Raw genomic sequence first — 19,296 nt, 5'->3', positions numbered from 1 at the left:
TGGGAAGTACAAGATCAAGGTGTTGGCAGATTTAGTGTCTGCTGAGGGCTCAGTTCTTGGTTTATAGAGGGACATCTCACTGTGTCCTCAAGTGATGGAAAGAGAGAGCAAGAGAGCTCTCTGGGATTTTTTTAAAAATATATTTTATTGATTTTTTACAGAGAGGAAGGGAGAGGGATAGAGAGAAACACCGATGAGAGAGAAACATCGATTCAGCTGCCTCCTCCACACCCCCAACTGGGGATGTGCCTGCAACCAAGGCACATGCCCTTGACCAGAATCGAACCCGGGAATTCCACCCCTCCCCCGTCAGCAGGCCGACGCTCTATCCACTGAGCCAAACCGGTTTGGGCTGGGATTGCTTTATAATAAAAGAAATCTAATCCCATTCATGAGAGTTCCACTCTCATGACATAATCATATCCAAAAATCCCCACTTCTTAATATCATCACCTTGCAGGTTAGGATTTCAACATATACATTTGGGGAGGATACAAACATTCAGTCCATAACATTGAGTGTGTACTACATGCTGAGCACTGGAGAGATGGTAGTGAAGAAGACAGGCAGATCCTTGCTCCTTCAGACCTTCATCCAGTGTGGGAGATGGACAGAGAAAACATTAATGAGTATCGGCAAAAAAGGCAAACCAGGACAAGAGGCTAGAGCAGCCTTGGGCAAACTACGGCCCGCGGGCCGGATCCGGCTGTTCTATCCAGTTCTCTTGCTCTCCCCTCCACTCCTTTACTTTGAATTTATATTAGTTCACACAAACACTCCATCCATGCTTTTGTTCTGGCCCTCCGGTCCAGTTTAAGAACCCATTGTGGCCCTCGAGTCAAAAAGTTTGCCCACCCCTGGGCTAGAGAGTGATCTCAGACAGGGTGGTCAAGGAACACCTTTTCAATAAGGTGATTCTGAGGAGAGCTCAGAATGAAGGGAAGAAACCACACAGGTATATGGGAAGACCAGCTTTTGGGTAGAAGAAACAGCAAATGTAAAGGCACTGAGGTGTGACCATGTTTTGTGTACTTGTGTTTGAAAAGAGCAAGGAACTGCATGGACAAGGGAAGAGAAATTCAGGATGAACCAGGAGGGGGTTAAAGGCTACTGTGAAGACTTCGGTGGTTACTAGATCATCCGTGTTACCCTCACAGGCACCTAGAAAGCATTTAGCAAGTGCTAAGGGCTGAAGAAGAGGAGACCATCTTGTTTTTATCCCTCAATGTGGTATATGCTGAAATTTACTTCCCTTAAATTGCTTTCTGAACAAAGTAGAGGTTTAAATCTCCAACAGAGATTTTGTTTTGGATAGGTTAAGATGCCTGGTCTCACTTCATGGGGGGTCTCTTGCCCCCTGGGCCTTATATCTCCTCAGGTAACTAACTAACCAGGAAGTTCCAGGATGAGATGCACCACAGAGTTGAACTAATGTAAAATCAAGGAGGAGCAAAGCTTAAGACCTTGGGCTTGAACCTAACTACCTGAGTCTGAATTTAGATCCTGCCACTTGCCTATAAGATGGGGTCAGCAGGACAGCAAGACTACGTGTGTGAATAAGTTGGAAATATCAATAAAGAAATAGAAATTCTAAAAAGAGCAGGTAGAAGAAAAAAATCAGCAAAAAATAAAAAGATAGGATAATAGTAATTATTGTGTCTGAGGAACAGAAGAAAAAAAAAAAAGAATGAAGAAAAATGAACAGAGCCTGAGGAACTGGTGGGAAACCATCAAGTGAACTAACATACTCATTGTAGGATTTTCCAGAAAGAGAAGAGTGAGAGAAAGGGGCAGAAAATATTTGAAGAAATAATGGATGAAAACTTCCAAATTTGATTAAAGACATGAATATAAACATCCAAGAAGCTCAATGAACTCCAAGTAGAATGAACTCAAAGAAACTTACACTAAGACATATTATAATCAAGTTGTCAAAAGCTAGGGACAAAGAAAATCTTGAAGGCAGCAAATGAGAAGCAACACATCACATACAAAGGACTCTCAAGATCATCAGAAGATTTCTCATCAGAAACTGTGGAGACCAGAAGCAGTGGTCTGATATTTTCAGAGTACAAAATGAAGAAAACTGTCGACTAGGAATCCTATATCTTGCAAAACTGTCCTTCAAAAGTGAGAGAGAAATTAAGACATTCCCAGATAAACAAATGCTGAGAATGTTTGTTACTAGGTCTGCAAGATGTGCTCAAGGGCAACCTGCAGGGTGAAATAAAGGGACGGACACAGGACAGTAACTTAAAGCCACATGGAGAAATAAAGGGCTCAATAAAGGTAAATACATGGACCTTTGTAAAAGCTAGCATTATTGTAACAACAGTTTGCAACTCCACTGTATGTTTTCTACATGATTTAAGAGATTAATACATTTTAAAAAATTGGTTTCTTAGTCTAAAAGCCAGTGTTATTGTAATGTTTGTTTTAACTTCATGATTTTATACATAATTTAAGAGACTAATACATTTTAATAATTGTTTCTTGCTCTTTAGTGAGGCATCATGCAGGGTCCCCAGATGCAGAGATGCAGATCTTTGTGAAAACTGATGAGCAAGACCATCCCCTTGAGGTTGAGCCCAGTGGCACCACTGAGAGTGTCAAAGCTAAAATCCAAGACAGGGAGGGCATCCCACCTGACCAGCAGCATCTGATTTTTGCAGACAAATAGTGGAGGGTGTCCATGGTCTCTCAGACTACAATATTCAGAAAGAGTCCACCCTACACCTGGTGCTTCCTCTGTGGAGAGGCATCATTGAGCCCTCCTTCTACCACCTCACCCAGAAGTAAAACTGCAACAAGATGATATGATCCAGGTGTTATGCCCATCTGCACCCCTATGTGGTCAAATGCCCCAAGATGTGCGGTCAAATGCCCCAAGACGTGCGACCACACCAACAACCTGTGCCTCAAGAAGAGGGTCAAATAGGGCCTCTCCACCACCTCCTCCGCCTGCAGGGCAGCTTCCTGCCTAAACCCCAGCCCTTGGACCTTAAAATTTCTCTGTCATTGACTGGAGCAATGAAGAAAAAAGATAATTGTTTCTTGTTTTGAACATACAATGTATAAAGATGTAAATGTTTTAAACCCAAAACTGAAAGGAGTGGAGGTAGAGATGTACAGAAACACAGTTTTTATATGTTATTGACATGAAGCTGGCATAAATTCAAATTACAGTGTTGTATCTTTAGGATGTTAAATGTAATCCCCATGGTAACCACAAAGGAAATAGCTATAGAATATGAACAAAAGGAAATGAGAAAGGAATTTAAATGTTTCTCTACAATAAAGTAACCCCAAAAGAAAACAGTAATGCAGGGAATGAGGAATAAAAAAAGCCGTAAGGTATATAGAAAACAAATAGCAATGTAAAAGAGTAAGTCCCAACTTACATTCAGCTTTAAGAAGGAAGGAAATTCCGACAAGTGTAATAACATGCATGAACCTTGAGGATATTATGCTTAGTGAAATAAACCAGTCACAGAAGGACACATATTGTGTGATTCCACTTAAATGAGGTCTCTAGGAGAGTCAGATTCACCAGGGGGTGGGGGGAATGGGGACTTAGTGTTTAATGGGAACAGAGTTTCATTTGAAAAGATGACAAAGTTCTGTAGGTGGTAATGGTTGCACAACTATGTGAATGTGCTTAATGCCACTGAACTATACACTCCAGAATGGTTAAGATGGCAAATTTTTTTTAATATATTTTATTGATATTTCACAGAGAGGAAGGGAGAGGGATAGAGAGCTAGAAACATCGATGAGAGAGAAACATCGATCAGCTGCCTCCTGCATACCCCCCACTGGGAATGTGCCCGCAACCAATGTACATGCCCTTGACCGGAATCAAACCCGGGACCCTTCAGTCCGCAGGCCGACGCTCTATCCACTGAGCCAAACCGGCTTCGGCTAAGATGGCAAATTTTATATGTGTATTCTATCACAATTTTTTAGATTGGAAAAAAAAAGGAAGAGATATCTTTAATGGGGACAGAGTTTCAGTTGGGGAAAATGAAAAGAGTTCTGGAGATGGATGATGTTGATGGTCGCTCACAATGTGAATGCACTTAATAGCATTGACCTGGACACTTAAAAAATGATTATGATTGTAAAATTTATGTTATGTGTATCTCACCATAATTAACAAAAATGTATGTGAGAAATAGAAAGAAAAAATAAGATTGCCAAACCATGAGAAGACATAGAGGAACCTTAAGTGCATATTGCTTATTGAAAGAAGCAGCCTGGCCCTGGCCCAGGTGGCCCAGTGGTTAGAGTGTCAGCCTGTGCACACAAGGGTTTCAGGTTAGATTCCCAGTCAAGAGCATGTACCTGGGTGGCAAGTTTGATCCCCGGCCCCAGTTGGGATGCCTGAGGGAGGCAACCAGTCTCTCTCTCTCTCTCTCTCTCTCTCTCTCTCTCTCCACACCCCCCCCCCCTTGTCTCTCCCTTCCACTCTAAAACTCAATGGAAAAAAAATATCCTTGGGTGAGGATTAACAAACAAAAGAAGCAGCCTGAAAACACTGCATACTATATGATTCCAACCTTAGGACATCCTGGAAAAAGGCAAAACTATGAAGACTATAAAAGATCAGTATTGCCCAACTGGTGTGGCTCAGTGGTTGAGTGTTGACCTATGAACCAGGAGGTCATGGTTTGATTCCTAGTCAGGGCACATGCCGGGTTGTGGGCTCCATCCCCAGGGGGGGTAGTGCAGGAGGCAGCTAATTTATGATTCTCTCTCATCATTGATGTTCCTATCTCTCCCTCTCCCTTCCTCTCTGAAATCAATTTAAAAATATATATTTTTTATTTATTTTTTTTATTTTTTGTAATATATTTTATTGATTTTTTACAGAGAGGAAGGAAGAGGGGTAGATAGTCAGAAACATCGATGAGAGAGAAACATCGATCAGTTGCCTCTTGCACACCTCCTACTGGGGATGTGCCCGCAACCAAGTTACATGCCTTTGACCGGAATCGAACCTGGGACCTTTCAGTCCGCAGGCTGACGCTCTATCCACTGAGCCAAACCGGTTTTGGCAATATATATTTTTTAAATCAGTATTTTCTAGGAGTCTGGGTATGAGGGAGGAATGGGTGGAACACAGAAGACTTAGGGCAGTGGAACAGTTCTGTGTGATGCTGTGATGGTGGATGCTTGTCACTATACATTTGTCAAAACTCATAGAACTGTATAGCACTAAGAGTGAACCCTAATGTAAATTATGGGCTTCAGTTAATAATAGTAATGTATCAATTCCGTTTCATTCTTTATCACAAATTCACCACACTAATGCATGTTAATAGTGGAGAAATTATGATGGGGAGAAGTATGGAAACTCTATGCTTACTGCTCAATTTTTCTATAAACCTAAAACTGTTCCAAAAAAATAAAGGCTATTAATTTTTACAAAATACATGTCCCATCCCAACTGCCTAGGACCAAGTCCATCTCTGTACCATAGCCAAGGTCGCATGACCTGGTGGTCTTAGCACACACTGTTGCCTCTGCCTGGGTGCCCCTCCTTATGCTGGAGACCTCCTGGACTCCCAGGCTGGGTTCCCCAGCAGCCTCCCCTCCTGATCCCTGGCCCCTGTGGCTTCTGGAGATGGGTGGTGATCTAGGCGAGATGTTGTGTGAGGATCTGAGAAACCCAAGTACCGTGGGTGTGGCCAGAAGCTGGATTTTTATAAAGTCCTCTTTAGAGTCAATTTACCTTTGTCCAGGTTGCTCTCACCAAAACGAATTGTAATTTCCCTTTTATTTATTTTTAATATATTTTTATTAGAGAAGGGAGGGAGAGAGAGAGAAATAGAAACATCAATGATGAGAGAAAATCATTGATCGGCTGCCTCCTGCACACACACACCCCACCCCCTACTAGGGATTGAGCCTGCAACCCAGGCACATGTCCCTGAGTGGAATCGAACCTGGGACCCTTCAGTCCACACGCCCGCTCTATCCACTGAGCCAAACCAGCCAGGGCTCATTTCTCTTTTAAAGGAAGAGGGAGAGAGATCAGGAAATGAGGAATGACAAGAGTTAAAAGAGTTCCAGTTTCACTCAAGTTTCCATGAGAATTCTTAAGTGGTTTAATGCTCTATTTCCCCTGAATTGGATTCATTGTGTAATAATTCATCATAAATTAATAATTAAAAACCTATCTGTGGGTAGAAATCCATACCCCTTATCATCCTAAGTGTCTTAATAAACATTTTAAAAAATTCATCAGTAATTGGGGAACAGGCAATGCCTTCTCTACAGAGCCTGACAACACAGGGTGAACACCTTATGTCCCTCCTGCGGGGCCGTCACACCAACCGATGCAAATATCCAACACAACAGGTTGGTGGCATCACACTCATGGGAAATCAGGACTTGGGTCTGCTTTTCCTCCCTACTCATCTCTACAGATGGAAGACCCAGCTGGCGCTTTAGTTAATTCTTTGGGGGCAAGATTCTGGACAAGCTCCATAAATGCTGAAGCAAGAACTTCCCTCCCACACACACACCCATCAAGTCCAAGGAAAACATCTAGTTATGAATCCCTGGATTTTATTCCAAAGGAAGCAAGTCCATCTTAACGTTTCCCACAGTTGTGTCCATGTCAATCCTAGTTCCAGACAAAGACCAGATCAGCCCTAGTGCAGGGAACAGTGTGTTAGAACAGATGGGGAAGTGGCTGGCGCCCACCGGATTTGAGAGGAAAGGGGAGATCTGGCACCCTCTGGTGGTCACCACGTGCTACACACGCAGGCTGTGAGGCTCCATGGCCACCCATAACCCACCAACTCAACTGATAGCACCAAGATGTCCTTCAATAGGTGAGCAGAGAAACAAACTGTGGTAATCCAACTAATGGAATATACCTTGTGATTTTAGTTTTTAAATTGATTTCTTTTTAATCCTCACCCGAGGACATGTTTTTATTGATTTTTAGAGAGAAACAAACATTGATCAGTTGCCTCCCATATGCACCCCTACTGGGGATCAAACCCACAACCTAGGTATGTGCCCTGACTGGGAATTGAGCCCGAAACCTTTTGATGTACAGGACGACACCCCAACCATCTGAGCCACCCAACCAGGGCTTTAGTGATTTTAAAATCTGAGCTCTCAAGCCATGAAAAGGTATGCAGGAACCTTAAATGCATGTTGCTAGGTAAAAGAAGCCAGTCTGAAAAGGCTACATACTGTTTGGTTCTAACTATAAGACACTTTGGAAAAGGAAAAACGATGGGGACAGTAAGATCAGTGGTTGCCAGGGGTTGGGGATGGGGAAGGACGAATAGGTGAAGCGCAGGATTTTTAGACCAGTAAAACGATTCTGTACAGGACTGTAATGGTGCATGCATGTCATTATACAGTTGTCCAAACCCACTGTCTTTACACAAAAAGTAAACCCTATGTAAACTGTGGAATTTAGGTAATAATCATGTCTCAATATTGGTTCATCAATTGTAACAAATGTTCCCCACTGAACTAAGATGTTAATAATAGGGGAAACTAGGGGATCGGGGAGAGGGGGGACTATGGGGACATTCTGTACTATGTGCTCATTTTTTTTCTGTAAACCTAATATTGACATCTATTTAAAGAACAGTTTTGGTGCTCTCCCTGCAGGAAGCACACCTGTCCCATTCCCTTCTCCCTCTCTTTCCCCCACAGGCACGTATCTCCTTTTTTTTTTTTAAAAAAAAAAAAAGAATTTTAAATTGATTTCAGACAGAAAGGAAGAGAGTTAGAAACATCAATGATGAAAGAGACACATTGATTGGTTGCCTCCTGCAAGCACCCCAACCAGGGCCTGGGATCAAGCTTGTAACCTAGGTTACGTGCCCTTGACCAGGATCAAACCTGGGACACTTCAGTCCGCAGGCTGACACTCTATCCACTGAGCCAAACCGGCTAGGGCAGGCACGTATCTCCTAAACTCCAAGGGACCCCAGGAGACTTGCAACTAGGGGAGCAATGGACAGTGGCAGCTCAACCTAGGCTAACCCCCTGACCCTGTCTCCAAGGCCCCCTTTTCTCTGACTTCCCAGTGAGCCAAAGCAGCCCAGCCTAGGCTCTCCTGTTGCTTCCAGGGGTCCTCAAACTTTTTAAACGGGGCCAGTTCACTGTCCCTCAGACCGTTGGAGGGCCGGACTATAGTTTAAAAAAAAACTATGAACAAATTCCTATGCGCACTGCGGGCCCAGGACGAGTTGGCTGTTAAGCAGGACAGGCAGCGGCACCCGGCGGGCCGGATAAATGTCCTCGGAGGGCCGCATGTGGCCCGCGGGCTGTAGTTTGAGGACGCCTGTATCTATGCCCTTCCTTGTTTCACTGTCCTTAAGTGTGTTTTTGCTTCGGTCAATAAACCCTTGCTTGCTTTGCTGGGGAAAAAAGAAAGAAAGCTTTATTGAGGATAACTGGCATAAAAACTGACACAAAAGGACAAATACTATAGGAGACCACTCACATGAGGTTCCTGAAGGAGTCAAATTCATTGAGATAAAAAGCTGAGTGGTGGGTGCCAGGAGCAGGTGGAAGTTCATGTTTAATGGGGACAGAGTTTCAGTTTTGCAAGATGAAGGAGTTCTGGAGATGGTGGTGGAGACAGTTCCACAACAATGTGACCTGCTTAAAGCCACTGAACTGGACACTTAAAAGTGGTTAATATGGTAAATTTTACATGTATTTTAACACTATTTTTAAAAAGCTTAGAGGGGGGATGGGAAATCATACAATTATTTGAAGAAACTTTGGGAAAATCTCTTCCTAAACTTTTCTAACTATGGCTCTAAAACTAGAAGATAAATTATTGATAAATGCAACTACATAGAAATAAACTTTTCATGGCCAAAATCAATAACTAACTGGGGAAAATATTTACAACTCAGGCCACAGGGAAAAGCCTAACATGCTAATATGAAGAATTCTCAGCAGTAAATAACTATTAACAACCAAAGAGGAAAAGAGCAAAGGATATGATCACTTCACAGAAAGCAAAATGAAACCAGACCCCAAAATACAAATGGCTTTTAAACCTCTGAGAAGATGCTCAAGCTCACTCATAAGAGAAATGCAAATTGAAACTACAGTGAGCGACCCTGGCCTGTAGTTCAGTTGGTTAGAGCATCATCTGGGTACGCCAAGGTTGCGGGTTCGATCCCCAGTCAGGGCACATATGAGAAACAACCACTGGATGCATAAATAAGTGTAACAACAAATCTCTCTATCTCTCTCTCCCCCCCTCCCTTCCTCTCTCTAAAAAACAACAACACTAGAGTGAGCCACCATTTTTCAACTATCACGTTGGCAAAATCCAAAAGCTTGATAACAGTGTCAGTGGTAAGGGCTCTGGGACAACTGGCAGTCACATATACTGTACTGCTGGTGGGAGGGACGAATAGGCTGACTCCTATGGGGAAATGGCAATACGAACCAAAATGACAACTGCACACTGTGTGTGTGTGTGTGTTAGGGTTTGGGGAATACACATAATATATGGAAAAAAATTTTTAAATATATTTTATTTTATTTTATTTTAAATATATGTTTTTACAGAGAGGAAGGGAGAGGGATAGAGAGCTAGAAACATCAATCAGCTGCCTCTTGCACACCCGCCACTGGGGATCTGCCCGCAACCAAGGTACATGCCCTTGATCGGAATCGAACCTGGGACCCTTCAGTCCGCAGGCCGATGCTCTATCTACTGAGCCAAACCAGTTAGGGCTGGAAAAATTTTTTGAAGCTTTATAAGAGTTTACTGTATTTGAGCCAAGCTGACAAACATATGCTGGGGAGCAAGATCTCAAATGCTTCTCATATACCATGAAATTTACTACTTTAACCATTTTTAACTGTCCAGTTCTGTGGCATTAGGTATATTCACATTGTTGTACAGCTATCACCAACACCCATCTCCAGAACTTTTTCATCTTGTAAATCTGAAACCCTGTCCCCTTATTAAACACTAACTCCCAGTTCCCCCACCCCCAGCCCTTGGCACCTACCATCTACTTCCCGTCTTTATGAGTTTGACTCCTCTAAGTCCCTCCTATAAGTGGAGTCATACAGTATTTGTCCTTCTGTGTCTGCTTTATTTCACTCAGCATAATGTCCTCAAGGCTCACCCATGTTGTAGCAGGTGTCGGAACTTCCTTCCTTTTTAAGGCTGAGTAATATTCTATTGTATGGATATACTCATATTTTGTTTATCTGTTCATTGATCGAGGGGTACTAGGGTTGTCTCCACCTCTTGGCTATTGTGAATAATGCTACTATGAACATGGGCGTGCAAATATCTGTTCATATCCCTGCTTTCAGTTCTTTGGTTATATCCCTCGGAGTGGAATTACTGTGTCTTATGGTAATTGCATGCTTAACATTCTGAGGAACCACCAAACCATTTTCCGCAGCAGCTGCACCATTGTGCATTCCCACCAACAGTGTACAAGGGTTTCAGATTCTCCCTATCCTTGCCGAGATGAGATCCCCCCTAATGGGTGTATGCGCTCCCATCTTTTGTTAAAATATATATTTTTATTGATTTCAGAAAGGAAGGGAGAGGGAGAGAGAGATAGAAACATCAATGATGAGGGAGAATCATTGATTGGCGGCCTCCTGCATGGCCCCAATGGGGATCCAGCCAGCAACCCGGGCATGTGCCCTGACCAGCAATCAAACTGAGACCTCCTGGTTCATAGGTCAACACTCAACCATGACTGTGCTCCCATCTTTTAACCCAGCAATCCCACTTTGGGGAACTTACTTTCAGCCTCTGCTAAAACTTGCTTTTGGTCATTCATTCCATATCCTGGCTGCCTTCCATGTTGACGCATGTGATCTCGTCCTCTTAATTTCTGTAGAATTCCATAGGAGGGTGGGCCTGGGATCAACTGCTGTTTCTGAGAGGGGGGATTTATAATCTGATAGATAGAGCACCTGAATTAATATGAAAAATAATCATATTATTTTATTTATTTTTAATACATTTTCATTGATTTCAGAGAGGAAGGGAGAGGGAGAGAGAGAGAAACATCAATGATGAGAGAGAACCCCACTGGGGATCGAGCCCGAAACTTCGACATGTGCCCCTGACTGGAATCAAACCCAGGATCCTTCAGTCTGCAGGCTCTATCCACTGAACCAAACCAGCCAGGGCATATTAATTTTAAATCCTAGAATACATATACTATGGAAACAGAGTTAAGTTTTCCTGAGTTTCGTTTCTTAGGCAGGTGCACCTGCATATTCCCTTTGATCCCGGGCAAAGGGATTGAGGAGGTGACTCAGCTGTGGACAATGTACAATGTACCCAGCAAGCAAGCAGAACCATTAAGCATGGTCAGGTCGACCCCACATCCAGACATCCTCTTATCGCTTGATGACCAAGAACAGTAGCTGAATTCTGCGGACCTCCAAGGCTGCATGTAGCTGCATTCCATTCCCAGCCTCACCTTAGCCCATCCTCCTTTATAATCCTGTCCCCTGCACCTTGCCACGGAACAGGTTTTGGGTGCTTGTAAGCTCCCTGTCTTCTTGGTTGGCTGGCCTTCTCAGTAATGCCTTACATGAGTCAACCCTGCCTTCGTCACTGGACATTGCGACAGGCAGCCCGAGCCACCCAGGGCTTCCTGGTAACGTTTCCTCATGGACATTTATATGGATTTCAATTTTTAGAGAAATATGCCTTTTATAGGGATACTCCAAGGTATACAGTATCAAAACCTCCTTCCAAAAATTCAGCTTTCGCTCTTAATTTGCTAAGCGCCACTAAAAGACTGGTGTTTGTGGCCTCTCAAACCACAGTTACAGAGAGCTGTTATAGTCATTTGGTCTCTGAAAACACTTCTCCAAAGTAATAGAGCTTTGGTGCCTGGACCCAGAGTTCTCCATTAACTACGCTGGGACTCGATCTCAGACTTCCAGCCTCTGGAACGGGGAGAAAGAAATTTCTGTTGTTTATAAACCATCTGGTCTGTGGTATTTTGTTATGGCAGCCCGAACGGGCTAAGTCGTCTGCATATACCACACATTAGCTCTATATACACTGACAGAGACAAGCATTGCTTAGGACAGTCTCGAGGGCTCCAGGCACACTCAGACTTCTCCAGGAGGATCATACCTGTGCTCACAGCTGCTGACGACACACACGCCCTTCAGCACTCTCGTCCAACAATTCTCCCAGGCATCTGTACCATTCCCATTGCCACCAGTTGTAAGAAGTCCTATTTCTCCCCAACATCCCCCACACTTGGTATTGTCAGGCTTTTCCATTTTTGCCAATCTGATGCCTCAGGGCCGCGTGGGTGCTCAGGGGGACTAACTGCAGAGCAAGGACAATGTGGCATTTGTGTTGGGGTCCCCTGCTGGTGTGGCTCAGAGGTTGAGCGACCACACAGGAACCAGGAGGTCACGGTTTGATTCCCATCAGGGCACATGTCCAGGTTGTGGGCTCGATCCTCAGGGGGCGGTGGGGGGAGGGGGGAGGAAAAAGCTTATTGATATTTTTATCTCACATCAATTTTTCTCTCTCCCTTCCTTTCTCTCTCTAAAATCAATAAAAACATTTTTAAGTGTAAGTCCTCACCTAGTTAAAGCAAGAATAGAACTGTTTCCTCCTGCCTCAGCCTACCTGATTTTAGGAATTTAGCAGCCTGACTATACTGACTTATTTTATTTCTTCACTCTTTCCTCAAAGGTTGTGTTTCTGTTAAAACAACTGCCCACAACTTTTTAATTCATAAACCTTTTGTTCAGTGGCTCACTGAGCATCTCATTTGTGCCAAGTACAGAAAGCTGAGATATATAAGCCTTCTACCTTCAGAGCACTCAGCTTAATTTATACATGTGTAACTAAGTAGCGCATGGGTGCTTTGTTGTAGGTACATGGGAAAATGCTAAGGAACTTGCAGGGCAATTATTTGAGGGGCATATGGGAATGTTTTGACTTGCACTTACAATTCACAAGGCATTTTTACACATTTTGTATCATATGTGCCTCATTTAGCCATCAGAACCCAAGTGGGCTATATTAGCCTCATTTTATAGAGGGAAATAGAAAGAGAGGACGTTGGCTTGGCCCATGGAGCAGGCCTGGAACCCAGGAATGTCTGACTCCAAGCCCAGGGCCCTCTGCCCAGCAGAGCAGCCATAACAGTGAGCTTTTGTCTTTCTCCACCTTAGTCATATACCCCTAAGAGGAGTTGGTACGATCAAAAGTATATCCTGGCCCAGCCAGTGTAGCTTGGTGGTTGAGGTCATGGTTCGATTCCTGGGTGGGACACATGCCCACATTGCAGGCTCCATCCCCAGTAGGGGGCGTGCAGAAGGCAGTCAAGCAATGATTCTCTCTTATCATTGATGTTTCCATCTTATTCTCCCTCTCCCTTCCTCTTTGTAATCAATTTAAAAAAATTTTTTTTAACTTTATGAGACTTGGCCAGTGTAGCTCAGTTGGTTGAGCATCATCCCAAGTTTACCGCTAAGTCCTCTTACAGAGGACTGTGCATATATGTTCTTTGGCTAATCCTTTCGCCTTCTTTATGCGTCCCCCCTACAGCCCTTTCCGCTGACATTTGTCATTCTGTTCCATGTATCCAAGTGTATGGTAAATGGGAACATGGGCCCCTTCCCATGCGCCAACACCCCCCCCACCCTGTGGGAATAATAGTGAAAGCCATCTGTAAGGGGACTGTGAGACCTTGGGAACCTGGCCAGCAAGAAAGGCCAAAGAGAAACTGCTTCTAGATGTGAGGCTGGATTGTAATCAGCTTGTGTTTTGATCTCATGGCATCCCCCTCCCCCTGCATGCCCTGTTTTCCATAATCTATACAAACTTGTGCTGAGAAAGTCTGGGGGACAGAGAAACAATCACACCGGCTGGCCACAGCTGGTGCAGCCCAACTGCAGATTGGATGGGACTTAGCGGTTAAGTTCACCGGTCCGCTGCCACGGGTGCACACCTAAGTCCCAAAAAACCTATGTCTTTCACAGCCAGTACTTCAGGTATTTCTTTGGAACCAAGAACAATATGGTGGTGGTGGGGGGGGGAGCGAGAGGAAGAGAGGGAGAGAAGGAGCACAAAAGAGATGGTGGGGAGAGACACATCGATTGATTGCCTCTGGAACATGCCTGACCTGGGCCTGTGATTGAACTGCAACCCAGGCATGTGCTTTTGACCAGGAACCAAACCCAGGACCCATTGGTGCGCAGGCTGATGCTCTAACCACTGAGCACACCAGTCAGGACACGTGCATTGTGTAACTTTATTTATTTTACATTTTATACAGTCTTTAATTAAGCATATACAACTGTACTATCCTATAATATAAAAGGCTGATATGCAAATTGATCGAACAGTGGAACAACCAGTCGCTATGATGCACACTGACCACCAGGGGGCAGACGCTCAATGCAGGAGCTGCCCCCTAGTGGTCAGTGCGCTCCCACAGGGGGAGCACCGCTCAGCTAGAAGCCGGGCTCACGGCTGGCGAGCCCAGTGGTGGTGGCAGCGCTAAGGACCCTTCGGGGAATGTCCGCCTTCCGGCTTAGGCCCACTCCCCATGGGGGTGCAGGCCTAAGCCGGCAGGCAGCCATTCCCCAAGGTGTCCCAGACTGTGAGAGGGTGCAGGCTGAGCTGAGGGACCCCCCCGCCCCCGAGCATGAATGTCATGCACCAAGCCTCTAGTTTAATATATTTCTCCATGAACTTTTTGTGAAGTTCAGATCGCAGTGTATCATTGGCAAATCCTTTGTCTTTCTTCTGGTCATCCACGCCTTTTGCACAGGCCTTGAAAACAACGTCATCATCCCACCTTCTCTGAAGTTGCCTGAGGTTGGGATGGGCCAGTGAGATTAAGGAGAGAGTTTCCACTCGGAATGTTTTCCATACGAATCCTTTCTTCTTCAGCGTTTTGTTCTTGTTCCTTCCTGGCTTGCCCTTCAGCTCTTTCTTTTTTAATTTTTTCTAGTTCTGCAAGAAGCACTGCAGTATCATCATCATCACTCTCCTCTTCAAAATCTTCGTCTTCATCTTCCTCATCTGGTAGAGGATCATCTGCCTCGAGGTTGGCAGCAGGAATCTGGTCTCGCCGAGGCTGCTTTGACACTGAAGAGGAGGTTGCAGGTTCTCGAGTTGGACGACCTCTGTTCTTTTCTCTTGCAGCAACTCTCTCTTCTGTTTCTCTTCTGAAGTTCCAGTTCCAAACCTCTCAGGGGCATCCTGAGTGTCTGTCTATATTTTATCTTTGTGTGAGAGGGTAGGTCTCTACTTGAATACTGCTTTGAGGGTTGGCTCAAATCACCTTCTCCTGTTCCTCTCCCGCCTCTCGCAGGTTCAAAAGTGGGCCAAGCTGCTGTTGTCATCTTTTATGCTTGGCTGAGGTCCCTGCAATTCTCGCTTGTATAACTTTAAATGGTTAATTTGATGTTATGTTTCACCTCCATAAAAATTAAAACAAGCAAAATAAAAAACTTACAGCCTTACCAATGCTAACTACCCTAGCCCCCCCCCCTTTTTTAATTTAAAGCGAATAACATAAAAAGAATAAAGGGGCCCTAACCGGTTTGGCTCAGTGGATAGAGCGTCGGCCTGCGGACTGAAAGGTCCCGGGTTCGATTCCGATCAGGGGCATGTACCTTGGTTGCGGGCACATCCCCAGTAGGGGGTGTGCAGGAGGCAGCTGATTGATGTTTCTCTCTCATCGATGTTTCTAATTCTCTATCCCTCTCCTTTCCTCTCTGTAAAAAATCAATAAAATATATTAAAAAAAAAAAAAGAATAAAGGGGACGGAGGAATCCCTGGAACACCTCTGAGGACCGCAGTGGATCCTGGGGAAAGTTTGGGGGGCCTCCTTGGCTGCATACGATGCCAACAGTCTCCTAGAGAGCTTCTGGCTCCGCTGGCTCTAGGAGCGTTCCTGGCTGCATGCCCTGCTGCTGGCCTCACCTGGCCCTGAGCGGCCTCCTCACAGGCCTCCTTGTAATAATAAATTACTGTTGTAACAGCCAAAGGTCTGCCTCAAGATGGAGGGAGGGACACGGCACCCTGGCAGCCATCCCAGGGCTTCTCAAAAGACGAGCCTGGGACTTGTCACAGGATGGCAACGATTTCTCCATCTGCAGGTCACGGTGAATCTGCGGCAGCGTCTGCGGGATGCCTGTATTCCTGGGCTCCAGATGAGATTTCAAGAACACAGCCCCTGTGACAGGACGATTCACCCATTGATAGAAAACGATGCCGTTGTTAGGAGAAGGCGGACAGGGAGCCTGACGAGAGGGACCAAGCTTAGGCATGGGCTGCCTCTCCCCACTACGAACCGCAAAGACGCAGCACCCCCTAGAGGCCAGTGGTCGGCAAACTGCGGCTCGCGAGCCACATGCGGCTCTTTGGCCCCTTGAGTGTGGCTCTTCCACAAAAGACCACGGCCTGGGCGAGTCTATTTTGAAGAAGTGGCGTTAGAAGAAGTTTAAGTTTTAAAAATTTGGCTCTCAAAAGAAATTTCCATCGTTGTACTGTTGATATTTGGCTCTGTTGACTCATGAGTTTGCCGACCACTGGTCTAGACCAAACACGCTGGAACACGGAACAGGATTCCAATCAAACCTCTTAGCAGTGGTTCTCAGACACAGTTGTTTATTAGCATCACCTGGAGAGATTTAAAAACGGGTGACCTGGGACCCATCCCTGAACATTGAATCAAGTAGCCTAGATTAGGGCCTAGACACAGGCAGCCTTGGAGATGTTGCAGGCTCAGTTCTACCGCGTTTCCCCGAAAATAAAACATCCTCCGAAAATAAGACCTACTCACATGTTTCCTTCTGAGTGAAATATAAGGCATCCCCCGAAAATAAGGCCCAGGCTCTGTCTCAAAATGAAAATTAATTTACTGTAAACTGGTCGCTAGGGCTGCCCCGACTGGCGTCTAGCAACCAGTGACGTTACGCGGAGTCCTGACGTCACTGCTGTGTGGAGGCGGAGCGGAGGTCAGAGTGAGCAGTGAGCACAGGGCGGGAGAGAGGAGGAGACTTTCGCAGATGCGTGGAGAAGAACAGGAGGATTAGAGCGGACGGGACGCGGTGAAGGTGGTGAGTGCTGGTCTGTCTCTGGTGACACTACCTGATGCTCGCGGCCGCCTTCATGATGACTGAAGGTTCTCAGTCAGTGGCAGACCCTGCTCCAGCCCAGATCCAGGCCCCAGCAAGCCCAGTGACAGTCCCCAGGCAGGCCCCAGGGGGTAAATGTCTGATAAAGGGGTAGGGGGGATTTCTGGTGAAGGTGTTCAGTGGCACAGGGGTGGGGGTAGGGGGATCACTTAAAATGACACAGGAGGATCAGAGGGGGCAATCAAAATGACACAGGAGGATCAAAAGGGGTTACTAAAATGGTAATTCCCCCTCTGATTCTCCTGTGCCATTTTGATTCCCCTCTCTGATCCCCCCTGTGTCATTTTGAGTGATCCCCCTCCCCCCACCTTGATACCCCAATTCCTTTTTTTTTACCCCTAGAAATGAGCGCAAAAAGAAAAAGCTACTCCGTGGAGTACAAGAAAGGAATCGTGGAAAGACTCTTGGGGCCAAAATCTTACTGCTTTCTGCAAAGAGAAGATGTTGAGTATCCGATTGGTCCGAAAATGGCGAGCAGAGTATGGTAACCTCATTGAACAAGTGGACAAGGGAAATGCTAAAAAGCACAAGTGTGGATCAGGTCGGCAACCATTATTTTCCGAGCTGGAAGACCTGATCTGTGAATGGGTTGTTGACAGGAGAGCAAAGGCTTTGGTTGTGAATAGGGCTCAGATTCAAGAATTTGCCCTTGCAATGGCACCACAGTTTGACATAGCCCCCGAAGACTTCAAAGCATCACAACACTGGCTGGATAATTTCCTTCAGCGAAGTGAACTGTCTTTAAGAAGATCTACAACATTGTTTAGGTTGGAAGATACTCAAGTTATTAAGCGAGCACTTGCATTCAAGTCCTTTATTGATGATGCTGACTTCTCTAAATACAATCTTTCCAACATGATTGCTATGGATGAAACTGCAGTGTTTATGGGCCAATCATCTCAAACAACAATTGAACAGTGGGGTGCCTCCTTAGCGTACATTCCCTCCACTGCTTACGAAAGTGCACGTGTTTCCTGTATTTTGGCAATTCATCTGGATGGCACTAAAATCCCACCTTTAATCATTTCTAAGGGCAAGAAGGAAAAGATTAAACGTGTTTTGGGCGTTTTTATTCTTGAAACTGAAAAAGCCTGGGCCACACAAGCAGTTATAAGGAAGTGGGTCGATTTAATGCTGCCGCTTGTTATGCGAGGGAGCCAAAGAGGTCTGCTAGTCTGGGATGCAGCCAGCACTCACCACGCTAAAGACATGAAGACATTTCTTCACGAAAGAAAAATAGATCAGATAATGATTCCCGCAGGAATGACGGCCTATCTCCAGACTCTTGATATTGCAATAAACAAGCCATTCAAAGACAATTTGCGCATGGAAATTAATGACTACATTGAAAGCAGAATGGAGAGAAATCAGTGTGGAAACTTTGTGAAACCTAAACTGCAAGAAGTTGTGACTTGGGTGAAGAATTCATGGGAGAAAATCACTGACAGTTGCATTGCAAATGCACTGCGAGCAGGCTACCTTGACAAGAAGTACTCATTTAAAGACAGTGCTATTGCTAAACATGAGAGATTTGGTCCACTGATTCTGAAAGAAATGGAGTCACAAGAAATTCACCAGGAAATTCAGGAATTGGATTGTTATGATGATGTTCCAGAAGATGATGACATGATTGTCATTGAATAAATGAGTAAATTCTTTTTTTTTAAATATATTTTTTATTGATTTTTTACAGAGAGGAAGGAAGAGGGATAGAGAGTTAGAAACATCGATGAGAGAGAAACATCGATCAGCTGCCTCTTGCACACCCCCTACTGGGGATGTGCCCGCAACCAAGTTACATGCCCTTGACCGGAATCGAACCTGGGACCCTTCAGTCCGCAGGCCGACGCTCTATCCACTGAGCCAAACCGGTTTTGGCATGAGTAAATTCTTGATACTGTAGGATTCACAGTTTGTCTGGTTTGTGTTGACAACTACCGTACTACCGTACCGTATACAGGTAATAAATTTCCTTTATTTTCATTTAACAATAAATGTGTACCATATTCTTCTTCATGGAAAAATAAGACATCCCCTGAAAATAAGACCTAGCATGTCTTTGGGGGCAAAAATTAATATAAGACACTGTCTTATTTTCGGGAAACACGGTAGATCACCAG

The 19,296-nt window shown here is 44.8% G+C and overlaps 1 pseudogene across 1 annotated transcript; it reads right to left on the bottom strand.

Moving 5' to 3' along the window:
• Nucleotides 1-13,945: 13,945 nt before the first annotated feature.
• LOC308251736 (spliceosome-associated protein CWC15 homolog) lies at nt 13,946-15,444 on the bottom strand (annotated as a pseudogene). The gene is made up of 2 exons: nt 14,688-15,444; nt 13,946-13,973 (listed from the first exon to the last, which is right to left on the bottom strand). The product of its transcript is annotated as a spliceosome-associated protein CWC15 homolog (transcript).
• Nucleotides 15,445-19,296: the final 3,852 nt, after the last annotated feature.

This window comes from Plecotus auritus, assembly GCF_963455305.1.
Source record: "Plecotus auritus genome assembly, chromosome: 6".
NCBI lineage: Eukaryota > Metazoa > Chordata > Mammalia > Chiroptera > Vespertilionidae > Plecotus > Plecotus auritus.
The sequence above is the reverse complement of the archived record's forward strand: the minus strand, read 5'-3'. Positions and strand labels throughout refer to the sequence as shown.